A 13398-nucleotide genomic window follows, 5' to 3' on the forward strand; every position below is an offset into this window, starting at 1 on the left:
TAAACCGTGTCCTATACTCAAAGAGTGCGAGCCTCTGTCACTAGCATTTCCCAGACAGAAGAAGAACTGGAAGGAGGCCCATTTCACCTTTTCAGTAGGAAGACTTGAGGCGGATATCGCCAGTCGACAATTTAAGGAAAATTTCCAAAATTATCTGAGTTACAAGAAACAAAGGAGAGACTTGCAGACTCCTTATCTCTACAAAACTACATAGAGTTCTGTTCGGCTCATCAAGATACCCCAGACATGCTTAAGGTTTTAGCCAAAATTCATATGCCTCATCCTTGAACAATGAAGATTGTTCTCTTAAGGATCTAACCCAAAAGGTTATTTTTCTGCTTGCTATAGCCTCAGGGGCTAGAGTTAGTGAAATAGTGGCCCTCTCTAGGGATGAGGGCCACATTCAGTTCTCAGAAATAGGAGAACTGAATCTCTCCCCTGATCTATCCTTTCTCGCTAAGAATGAGCTACCCACCAAAAGGTGGGGTCCCTGGAGAATCTGCCCTCTGAAGGAAGATGTCTCTCTATGTCCGGTAGAGTGTCTAAAGGTCTATCTTCGTAGAACTTCAGACTTCAGGGGAGGACAGCTTTTTAAAGGAGAAACCTCTGGATCAAATTTATCCCTAAAACAACTGAGGGCGAAGCTCACCTACTTTATTCGTAGAGCGGATCCTGACAGTACTCCCGCAGGTCATGATCCGAGAAAGATTGCTTCATCACTGAACTTCTTTCAGTATATGGACTTTGAGCGTCTTCGTTCATACACTGGACGGAAATCAACCAGAGTGTTATACAAACACTATGCGAAACAGGTACATGAACTGAAACACTATGTAGTGGCGGCCGGTAGCGTATTAAAACCTGCCCCCTAATTACTGTTATAGACACTCAATGGTTTGGTCTTCAAATGTACTCACTCATATACTGGGTGAGAATCCTCCAGTGTTCTGCAAACACTATGCTAATCAAGTCCATGATCTGAAGCAGCATGTGGTGACGTCGGGTAGAATACTTAACATGCCGTCTAATTCTACAATGAACAGCTAATTGACTGGGACTGTCAATTAAAGGGAGAAGAGGTCATCCCTCTTAGGGTGTGACCTCCTTCGATCAACTGATACCATGGTGACACTAGCTCTGTTCAAAATCCCAGGTGTGGAATTATACAGATGGCACCAGTGCTGGTGTACGTAGTATACAGTGCCGATAAAAGTAACCAGTACAGGTATTTTGAAGAGAATATGTCTTTAATTCTCTTCAATCCGAGAGTGGCACTCATCATTTCTTGCTTCCCAAGAAAGAAAGATAATCTCTGTACAGGTTACATGTATAGTTCCGTTTTCATGCTATATTCATTTTACTTACTAGTAAACGTCTATTAGAATGTAATTGCGTTCTAACTCGCCCAACAATTGCATGTTTAAAGTCCAGAGTATGTACTTTTATATATTGGTATGCTCACAAACAATGGAATTAAGAAACACTGTTAAGTATTTGGTAATTTTCACAAACTACGAGACGGTTTGTTCATCTGGTGTATTCTTATGTTTGTTCATACAATGTATGCTTACCTTGAGACCCCCCTTTCTACTGTCTAGAATGACTCTTCCCTGTAGGAGGCAAGAAGCACTAACATCGGAGATGATTAGTGATAATGACGGATAACGGTAACGTCATCTGTCTCGATTGATCCAAAAGATCATAGAAAGGTTGTCCCAAGGTTAAGGCATCCCGCTTCATTTCTGGTTAGTTGCTGCACTAGTATTGCACTCTTTTCATTTCCCTTTTCGCTCTTTACATCCTAACCGCAACCCAACACAGATACCCAATAAATGGGCATCTAATTTTCTGCTTAGGTGAGCACAGACGTTCCCTCTCATCCGGTTTCCTAGCCTTGGCTGCAGGGCATGCTGCCGATAGAGTTACGAGAACACACACACACACACACAAACACACACACAGAAAGATTCGAAGAACAAAAGTTAAAACTGTGGAATTTTAAAGCTCCAGAATTAAGAATTCCTACTCAGCGGAAGAGAGAAACAGTAAGTCGGATAAGAATTCTAAGATAGAAGGGAAAGACAAGTCTCTCAGAAATATACTAATCGAAAGCTGTCTCAATCTCAACCAAATCCTGCAAGATAGACAATTATTTTATTGGTAAATTGTGTAAACTTGTAAAATCCTGAAAAAAAAATTATAATCCTTGTTGAAAAATATTGAGTTGGCGTTATTCTTCTTTTGATCGTTCAAAACAGTAGGCTTTATATGTTATCAAAAAGTAAACAAGGTGCTTTCATATCTCGTTTTCACTGCTGAATAAGATTTATGTCCATATAATTGTATAGAAAGTTTTTAACATTTTGCATAATCAAAGAAAAAAATATCGTATTACTATGAATTTTTCTCGATGTAACATCAATGAAACCATGATATAAATATGTACATATGTAAAAGGATCTGAAACCAAATCTTAAGAACAAAATATACTGAAGTTTTCATTGTTTAATGCAGTTACCTCTAATATATTTTTTGGGCTCAAACCATGTCGTCCTGAAGGAAGTTCCTAAGGTAGCTTCTAAAGGATATATTATATACTACAGTGATATTCCCAAGAGAATTACCCTTCGGGTCTCAGAATTCTAACTCCTGGAGCTAATATCCTTAAATTTTCTCAAGGATATCGCGTATATCAGAGGACGTATTCTTGACATGTCACATAGCAATCTTCGCCCCGAACAGAATTAATGCTTCGAGAGGGGGACGTGGCAAAAGAATGGAAGGGGGCCGTAACAAGGTTACCCCCGTTCCCGTACTACTATTGACAACCACCCCAGCGCCATTCCTAGGATGGCGGACATTCCTAATTTTGTAGCGATTTCGCTTAGTGGTGTTCCCTGTTGATCTAACTTTTCGATCGTTTTTCAAGGATTTATTATGCATTCTCCGACTTCTTTCGCCTTCGGAAAGTTGAGTATTGGGTCTTTACAATGAATAGTTTTTTAGCTTCCTTTTCACAGTGAAATTTGAGTAATTTATTGTGTTTAGAGCTAGCCTGTACCAGAGGCGCTATGAGCGCTGTCGTTCGTTGGGCATGTTATTTAGTTAGCAGAACGATCTCCCGGTTTTTGAATCGCTTCATATTTCATAAATTAATTATTTTATTATGGAGCTATTTAGGCATATATTCTTGTAAAGATATTTACATTGTGCATATTTTTCCTTTCCATGTCGATCGTATAGTTAGAGTCTTGGTGAGTGAGGTAACCGAGATCTTGTCTCTCCTAGGTTTCTATCCTAGGTGTGTTATTATACGTTAGACACTCCCCGGTTACCCTTGTGTACGGTGATTTCAATTAGGCAGAGATAGATATCTCTTTTATTTGGATGAACTTTACCCCTCTCAAGAAGGGAGTTTCAAGGGTAATCCCTTTTCCCGACCTTAGCGGGTCGGCCTCGAATTTTTAATTCAGGCGTGACTTTCCTACGGTTTTTTCTGGCCTTCCTCCATAACCGCAGATGCAGGTTTTTGGGGTTTTGGCCAGAATCTCAGAGTTTTTAGTCTGTGGTCGGTAGCTACCTGGCAAGTTGAATAGAATTCTTTTGCTATGTTAGGCTATCGACATAGGAGGCTAGACCTCCCTAGGCCACTCCTGAAGGGTCTGTACGATATGACCCTTCTTCCTGTGACCTAGCAGACTAGTCCTGAGTTAGTGGACCCTAGGCTAAGGAATAGATTCTTCTTATGCTTAGGGGACACTGGCACTTCAACCCCGTTTCCTTTCTTTTCAAGGTGGTGGCGAGGGTGCTACCAACCTTTTATTTGTATTAATCTATCCCAAGGCTAAGGAATAGAATTCTTCAGCCACCTGGGATAGTTCTAATACAGGAACGGAGTTGTTAGGTGGGGCAGGACAGGCTAAGGCCGGCTCCTGTTGTAACTTTCACAGGACCCTCTTTCCCTTCCCTTCTATCCCTTTATGTTGGCGATCCCAGCAACCTTACTAATACCGGTGGGTTGCCGGGATCAACCAGACTCCCCCTCTTTCAGTTGATAGCTGCCGGCCGGCAGTCTTAACATCTGTCGGCCGGCAGTAATGACAGCTGTGAGCTGCCGGCCATTTTTGTTGCCGGCCGGCAGTAAAGACTACTGCCGGCCGGCAGTATAGACTGCTGCCGGCTGGCAATCATGGCTGCTGCCTGCTGCCGGCAGTCATGGTGACTGCTGGCAGGCAACTAGGGCAGCTGCCGGCCGGCAGCTGATGGCCATGTTGGCTGTAAATGGGAAGTCCCTTCTGTTTATAAAGGTTCTTCAGTTCTTTCTTGAACTGCTAGCAACAGTGGCTACTGCCTGGGTGCTGCCTACCAGGCCAGCACAGAATGGTGCCTGCTCAACCGGCAGCACGCCGACTGTACTAGTGCTGCCGGCCGGCAGTACTGGCCAGTGGTGGCGCCCGGCAAGGTTTAGATAGATCCTTGCCGGCGTCAGTACTGTAGCTGGATGGAAGCTTGAATTTTATATTCTCCCCTTTCATTTGAACCTTCTTTTTGGAGAAGGTAGTAATAGTAGACTTTTACATCCCTTTTACTGTATATATATATATATATATATATATATATATATATATATATATATATATATATATATATATATATATATATATATATATATATATATATATATATATATATATATATATATATATATTTTTGGGCTCAAGCCACGTCGTCCTGATGGAAGTTCCTTAAAGGCAGCTTCCTAGGGTATATTACAACTACGGCGATATTCCCAGAGAATTTACCTTAAGGTACCCAGAATTCTAACTCCTGGAGCGAGTATCCCTAAAAAAGACCTTAGGGATATCGTAAATATCAGTGGACGTATTCTTGACACGCCTCATAGCAATCTATACCCCGAATAGAGTTAACACTTCGTAGGGGTCAAATGGCAAGAAAACGAAAACGAGAAAGAAAAGGGGAGAGCCGTTCGTAAGGCCCTCTCTTCTCCCGTTTTGTAAGCGTGCCCTGCGGCGATTCTGGCGCCATCTGCATTCCTTTTTGCGTAGCTTTACAACTCGGTGTTTTTTCCTGTGTTTCTACCAAAATCTTGGATTTACTCTCATATTATGCTTTCTCCAACTTCTTCTGCTTCGGATAAGTTGAGTACTATTTCTTTTATGTATAAATGTAGGCTCTTGTTTAAAATTAAAGTATTTATAAGAGTTATCTTTGATACAAGAGCTGTTGCCTGCTGGAGGCGTCATGGACGCTGTCGCTCGCTAGAATAGGATTTATTTGTTAGCAAGAGCGACGTTCCCAGCCCCCTGCGCTTTAATTATTAGCTGCTTAGCTTAATTAGGAATTCTGTTATGATGCGTTAGTAGTGCGCCTGGCGAAAGCTTTGCCTAGGCTGACCAACACTAGTCTTCGTAGCCTAGTTATTGGTCCTTGTACTTCCTGCATGATATTTAGTCTTCCAAGTGTGATTTTATATTGCTTAAAGCGTTAGGCAACGTTATACATACAGCCCTTTTCGAGTAATTTCCAAGATAGTATTGGAGTGAGTTTCGGTGATTTAGGTAATCGATTCTCTTAGTGCCTAAGCTAGGTTGTCTTAGGTCTTGATAATATTATCTTTTCCCCGTTTGCTCCCTTCTCTTCGGGGAAGGGGCAAACCCTTTCCCTCTGTTTAAGCCTTAGGCTTAACTCTAGTGGTTTGTTTGAATTAATTTTCAAATATAACTATGCTGGAGTAGTACTGTACCTTCCTGCTCCAACTGATTTGGTTCAGAGGGGGACAGTACAGCAGTGTATTAGTCTGAGTCCGTGTTGGTCTAGCGTGGGGCAGAGTCTCCCTTGCTGCCTGACACGGGCATAGGAGGTTTATCCTCCTTGATTCACCTTGGAAGGTTTCGGTAATTATGATCCCTTCGCTCGGTGACCCCTCAGACTTGTCCTCTTTGCTGTTCCGGGTTCGGGATATGTTCCCTTTCCGGAATAGCAATTCCTTCCTTGCCTTGGTTTTAGGGAGGCAACCAGTAGTGCCGGCCTCCCTCCCTGGATCTCGCTGGCTGAGATGAGCTTTCTTAGTTTGGAATGATCCTTAACCAAGGCAAGGTTGGACAGGACCCTCTGTCCTTCCCTTCTATTTTCCGTTTCCTTTGTGTCAGTCGTCTCACATCCGTACCTAGCATAGGTTGGGATGGGGAGCTGACGTGGTCCCCTGTCGGCCGGCAGAGAGTGCCGACCGGCAGAGGCCCTATCCTTTGAGTGCTGCCCGGTCCTTCCTTGGTCCCTCAACCGCTGCCGTCTGTAGTTTCAGTAAGCAGTGGTTAGGAAGCTTGACTTAGTGTCTCCCCTTCCTCTCGGCACTCTTTCGGGTGTCGGGCGCGGAGGTACATAGCCTCTTAGCCCGGCACCCATTCTGTTGTCTTCTCTTGTGTTGTCCTTGCCGTCTGCCGGCCTAGTGGCCGGCCGTCGGTAGGGGGGTGTTCGCTAGTTCTCTTGCTGTCGGTCGGCAGTGGTCTTATGCCTTTGCTGGCCGGTCTCCTTGCTCACCTGCCGGCCGCTTTGAGTGGCGGCCGGCAGCCGGACGCTACCTGGAGTGGATGCCAGCCGGCAGGGTTTACTCACCGCTGCCGGGCCGGCCTGCTACATCACTCGGTCGGCCGGCCACTAAGAGTGATGGCCGGCAGCTGGGTACCAACCGGGTAGCTATGGACCGGCAACCACTACCGACCGGTTCAGGCATAGGAACTGGAGTTCTCCCCCGTCTGGGTGATCCTAAGTTGCATACTTGAGACCTACCTTTGGAAAAGGGGGTGGGGGTGCTGACCGGCAAGAGCCGGCCGGCACACCACCCTCATGTACTGTATCAGTTCTTCCCTGTTTAATGTCTTCTACCAGGGGAGAACATGATATAGTAGGTTACAACACTGTCTTCTCTAACTTACTTGTGTTGCCTTGTACAGTCACTTGGTGTTGCCTTACAGGGATGAAAAGAGAACTCTTTTCATCTTTAGCCAGAATGGTAAAATTTTACCTTAGGTGTGAGCTACACCTAATTTCCCTCGGGAAAATATGATCTTTGGTTATTCTTGCAAAGACTAACCATTTGATTTTAATGGCTGGTGGGCTTCCACAGGTGATTGTGGGGGATTCACAAGTATGTGTCTTTTCCTTATTCTTTGTGGTCTTGCACGACCCGTTGTTGTTGGCCTTACAGATAAGAAAGTGAGTTCTTTCTTGTCTACTATCCGGTATTTTAAAATCATTCCTTAGGGGGGGCTACACCTTCTTCCTTTGGAAATTTTCCATTGGTTAATCTGGCATAGATTAACTATACGATTTTATGAATTGGAAGGCTACAACAATTGGGTGTGCGGGAAATACAAGGATGTGTCTTTCCGTTTTGTTATGCTACTGTGCATATCCAGTGATACGTAGTTCACTTGATACTCATGGAAATTTCTTCTCTTTACAGGAGGACCATCCGTAGTGCGGATGTATTTCTGCAACGTCCGCAGTAGGGCTTCTGCGGACATGGTTCTGAAGGAGGCGTGTGGCATGCGCTGTCTCCACGGATGTTCTCCGGTATTGGGTTCCCCAGGTATGTTTCATATGCACTAACCTATCTATTGAGGTTTTTCTTTTCGCTTCGCTCAAAATCCATTTTCGTCTCCCCTACAACGGTGGATTCAAGAGATATAGCTAGGGAGAAGCTTCGTACCTGGGTGAGGGGCTTTCATAAAATTACCTCTGGACCTTATCTTCCAAATGAGAAGATGAGGGCTTTCTTTTCCCAGGGCATCAACTGTTACAGTGATTCCCCAACCTCAAGAGGAGGTCCCCTTAATTCAGATCCCGTGGATGCTGAAGTCACGGTCGCCTTGCTTAGCATCCAGTTGGACGACAGGATGCCAGACGTGTCCGAACGTCTGGAGGAAGACCTCCTGGCAGAAGGCCAGGATGAAGTTCGAGCTCCGGACAAGGTAGCGGAAGAGGCCGAGAGAGGTCGGCTGCTCCGGTTCAGGTCCTTGAACCTGCTCCCTCAACATCATCTGCTCTAGCAGTAGAGCAGGCCCTCCCTCCATTGTTGGCTTGATCCAACAAAGGCAGAGGGAGAAGAATGGGAAGGCAGCTGCATTGTAACTGCAGGGGCACATCCGGACTGCAAGGTCCGGTGGAAGGAGGTACCAGCTTCAAAGGAAGAGACAGAGCCTAAGGAGGTCGTAGTGATAGACCATGACAGGCTCATGCCTTGCTTTCTTCTTCGATGAAAGAGAGGGGCGTCATGAACTCAAAGGTAGCTGTATTTGAGTAAGAGGCTCCCTTCCTTTGTGTCCTCTCCTGCCACAGCCTCCCCCCCTTTTTCGCTGAAAGGGTTTGCGGCGGTTTTGAAAACAGTCGAGGCTGGCAAGCCTTTCCCCTCCCTGGTGGAGTGTAAACCCTTGTTGCTGGCCTTTAGAAAGGAAGATTTAGTAAGCAAATCAAGGACTGGAAGGACGTCCATCTTACCTTCTCAGTCCAGATGTGGGAGGCGGATTTTGTCGGATGCCGGTTCGGCGAGATCCTCTCTAAGCTGTCTGGTTTTCTTTTGCGGAGAGAACTCTAGACAAAAGAAAGACTGGCTGCCTCTTTGTCTCTTCAGTCCACGTTGAGACGATGACAAGTGATCCCAAGGTCCATGAAACGTTCATGGTTGTGATCAAGACTCATATGGCCACTGTGACGAAGGATCTCTACAGCTCCGTCAGGGCGAAGAGAACCTGTAGGGAATTCGAGTTCGCCCGGGCTACGATGAGGCACGAGCCAAGGAAACTAATCTCCTCCAACAGTTGGGACAAAGACCTTTTCCCTAGTGAGTCGGTCAAAAAGGTTGATAGGGCCGCCGCGGACGATAGAAATCTTCTCCGGGAGTGGGGCCTGTCTACCAAGAGAAATTCTTCCCCGGATGGGGTCCCCAACCTTGGAGGAAGACTAAAAGGATTAGGATACTTTCTCGGCCAGCTAAGTCAAGTAGACATCAGCAGCAACGGCATTTGCTGATGCCCTCAGTGCCCCAGATGGTGGCAAAAACCCCGACCACACTTCAGTGGGTTCCCCAATTCGTGTCGACACAGTCTCCGGCATTCTACCCATCGTTCGAAGGTCAGTCAACTGCCTGTCGAACAAGCCTAGAGGAGCAGCCAGAATTTCGTCTAGGCGCCCCTCAAGGAGAAGGGGTTTCATGGGTGGTCGAGGTCAGAGAGGCAAGACCTCAGGACAACAGTCCGAGCGAGATGATATTGGTAGAAGGGAGTCTCCAACGCTTTTGGGATCAGTGGACCTTCGATCCCTGGGTCCACAGCCTACTCAAGAAGGGACTGGGCTGGAGCTGGTACAGCACTCCATCCCCATACCCTCGGCGTTTTTCCGATACTCCACCCCCGTTCTGGAGGAGTTCATTCATGAACTGTTAGAGGAAAAGTGATCCGAAGGGTAAAGTCCATCTAATTCCAAGGGAGGCTGTTTTGTGTTCCCAAGAAAGACTCGAAAATCTCGGAGTCATTCTGGACTTGTCGCCACTTAACAGGTTCATAGCGAACTACAGGTTCAAGATGCTAACAATACAACACATAAGGACCTTACTGCCCAAGAGGGCAATTACCGCCTCCATAGTTTTGTCAGACGCCTATCGGCACGTTCCAATCTATTGTCGATTCCCCTCCTACCTAAGGTTAAGGCTACAACGAAGACTATACGTCTTCAAAGCCATGCCTCTCGGGCTTAAAATAGCCCCAAGGATTTTCACGATGCTTGCGAACGTAGTTCTCAGTCAATTACGCCTAAAGGGAATTCAGGTAGTAGCCTACCTGGATTTTTGGCTGGGGTGGGCAGCACCCAGGACAGAATGCTTGCAAGCTTCCCTGTATGTGATCCATTTCCTAGATTATCTAGGCTTCAAGATCAACAGGAAAAGTCTCAACTTCCTCCATCTCTAAGTTCCGGTGGGTGTGAATCCACTGGGACCTAATGTCACACCGTTTTCTCCGTCATGGCGGAGAAAAGAAAGGAGATAGCTGGTTCTGTCAAGAGACTTCTAGATTCCGTATGGATATCAGATGCGAACTGGAGAGTGTACTGGGGTCTCTCCAGTTTACTTCGGTGACAGACCCAGTGCTAAGAGCACAGCTAAAGGATGCAACCGGAGATTGGAGTAGTTATGCATCAGATGCGCGAAGAGATCTGAGAAGACCAGTTCCGCTTCGTCGAAATACTCTTCTCAGGCCTTGGTCCCAAGCCAGACTCCTTAGGAAGTCGGTTCTTCTTCATCCACCTCCCCCGTCGGTGACGAGTCACCCAGACGCCTCGAAGGAGGGATGGGGAGTTCACTCTTATCAGAAAAAGACCCAAGGGTCTTGGTCCAGTCTATTCAAGACCTCTCACAGTCATTTTCGAGAGACTATGACAGTCCTTCTTTCCTTCAAGAAAGTCTCCCCGCATCGCTCGATCCACATTAGGTTGGTGCTGGACAGCGGGGGAGTTGTGAGATACTTGAATCGACAAGGATCAAGGTCGCCACCTCTCAACCAGGTGATGTTGGCCATCTTCCGATTTGGGGGAAGAAGAAATGGTACCTGTCAGTAGTTCACCTTTAAGGAGTCCGCAATGTGACAGCGGACGCTCTATCCAGGTTCACACCGATAGAGTCGGAATGGTCCCTAGACGCAGGACCATTCTCCTTCATTCTGAGTCAAGTCCCAGAACTGCGGCTAGACCTCTTTGCGACGAAAGACAACAAGAAGTTGCCCCTGTATGTGTCCCCGTACGAGGACCCCTTGGCGGAAGCAGTGGACGCGATGTCCCTCGACTGGAACAGATGGTTCAGGATTTATCTGTTCCCTCCTTACAACCTTCTGTTGAGGGTCCTCAACAAACTGAGATCATTTAAGGGAGTAGCGGCAGTAGTGGCCCACAAATGACCGAACAGTGTGGGGTTCCCTCTGGCATTGGAACTACGATTGGAGTTTCGTCCGCTACCAGATCCAGTTCTGACCCAGTGAGTCCAGAAGTCAATTGTCTGCGCTTCATCACAGAAAACCCGGACCCAGCAGCTCATGATTTCTTTTCCTTATTCAGGTGAGAAAGTGTTTCGGGATGTCGAAAGCCAGCATGGACTTCCTAAAGGATTATAAGTGCAAACCTTTTATAAGGCAATATGAGTCATCTTGGAGAGAATGGGTAGCCCTTGTCAGACGAAGATTCCGCAGGAGATCACGACGAACTTCTGCTTGTCTTTCTTCATCCATCTCCATGGTTATGGATCGGTAACTAACACGATTTTATCATGTAGGCCTGCTTTGACAAGATCCATTCTATATGCCTTCCAGGTCGACCTCGCTAACGAGATCTCTTATAAAAGTTCCGAAAGCCTGCGCTAGGCTCAGACCTTTAGCACCTCCAAAGCCCAATTCATGGTCTTTAGAAAAGTTCTTCATGTTGCTTCACTGTTGAACAATAAGGAGTGTGCGTTAAAGGATTTGACCCATAAGTTATCCTCCTTTTTGCACTCGCGTCCGGGGCCAGGGTTAGTGAGATCATACCCCTCTCGAGAGAGGAAGGTCGTGTTCAGTCCCTGGATGGGTGAACTGAACCTATTTCCGGATCCTACGTTTCTCACCAAGAACGAGTTACCCACCATCAGGTGGGGTCCCTGAAGAATCTGCCCTCTGAAAGAAGATGCATCTCTATGTCCAGTAGAATGCCTAAAGGTCTATCTTCGTAGAACTTCAGACTTCAAGGATGGCCATCTGGCCAGGGGAGAAACGTCAGGCTCAAAATTTATTACTGAAATAACTCAGGGCGAAAATCACATATCTTATTCGCAGAGCGGATCCTGACTGTTCACCCACAGGTCACGATCCGAGGAAAGTTGCTTCATCCTTAAACTTCTTTAGTTGTAGGGATTTTGGACATCTTCGTTCGTACACTGGCTGGAAGTCTTCCAGAGTGTTCTTTCGTCACTATGCGAAGCAAGTGCAGCAACTAAGAGGTTCTGTGGTGGCAGTGGGTTGCGTCGCTAACCCTGCTGTTTAACTCTGCGAGGAAAAGTAACTTAATTGGGACAATTAATTCCAGGGTGAGTATGTAGTCACATGTTGTACTACATACTATGTGAGGGTACTGGGTGACCCACGTTGACTGTTCCACTTTCAAATGTGAACCCAGCATAAGTGCAAACATGCGTGCCGAGCGTTTCTAACGCTAATGTGACTGATTAGTAAAACAGACTTTTGACTTTGATACTTTGGTATCTTAAAAGTGGCTCCAATGTTTTTTCTTTCAGACAAACAAGTTGCTGTTTACTATCATACTTATGCTTAAAGTTTTAGTTATCCTCCTCTTATATATAGATATATATATATATATATGAGTGTGGTTAACCTGTTTGTTTATTGTCTGTCTGTCAATAAACTGGTTCTTGAGAACCTTGCGTCTCCTTCACCTGTGAGCATTCATTCTATGTATATTTACCCGGGGATAATTCTAATAGAATGTTCCCTTATGCAAGCTAATATTGCATTGGTTTATGCTTCCCCTTAGCTGGAGGACTCCATCCCATAAAGGGATGGTGGCGGATTTACGAGTTTCCTCCTAAGCGGATATGAACCTTTGTCCAATACGTGTTTTGAGCGGAGGACTGGTCGATATTTCATATTGACACAGTGATTCTTTTCGAACTTCGCTTTACCCAGTATGGGGTGAGACCACTATACTCGCTTGCCTGGGGTTCATACTTAGATATATGTACTCTTCGAGACTTTCCCAGAGTCTAGTAAGACTCTTCCCTGTTGGGGGCAATAAGCTCTATCATGGTTTATGATTAGTTGAAAAGATGTATGACGGTAACATCTTAGGTCTCTAGGTCGCGTCGACTGGGGGAAATATTTCCGAGGAGTACGGCACATTTTGAGAATCCACAGATACAGTAATGCTCTGGTATACTTCCATCAGGACGACATGGCTTGAGCCCAAAAAACGGATTTTGAGCGAAGCGAAAAATCTATTTTTGGGTAAGATGGCCATGTCGTCCTGATGGACCCGCCCTTCCCTTTCAATGAAAGGGCCGTAGGATCCCTCCCTACATACAGTATCTGTAGCACCTCGTGTTTCGCTACAAGGAATGCAGATGGCGCCAGAATCGGCGCAGGGCACGCTTACAAAACGGGAGAAGAGAGGGCCTTACGAACGGCTCTCCCCTTTTCTTTCTCGTTTTCGTTTTCTTGCCATTTGACCCCTACGAAGTGTTAACTCTATTCGGGGTATAGATTGCTATGAGGCGTGTCAAGAATACGTCCACTGATATTTACGATATCCCTAAGGTCTTTTTTAGGGATACTCGCTCCAGGAGTTAGA

The sequence above is a fragment of the Palaemon carinicauda genome, chromosome 5, assembly GCF_036898095.1.
Source record: "Palaemon carinicauda isolate YSFRI2023 chromosome 5, ASM3689809v2, whole genome shotgun sequence".
In the NCBI taxonomy this organism is placed as follows: Eukaryota; Metazoa; Arthropoda; class Malacostraca; order Decapoda; family Palaemonidae; genus Palaemon; species Palaemon carinicauda.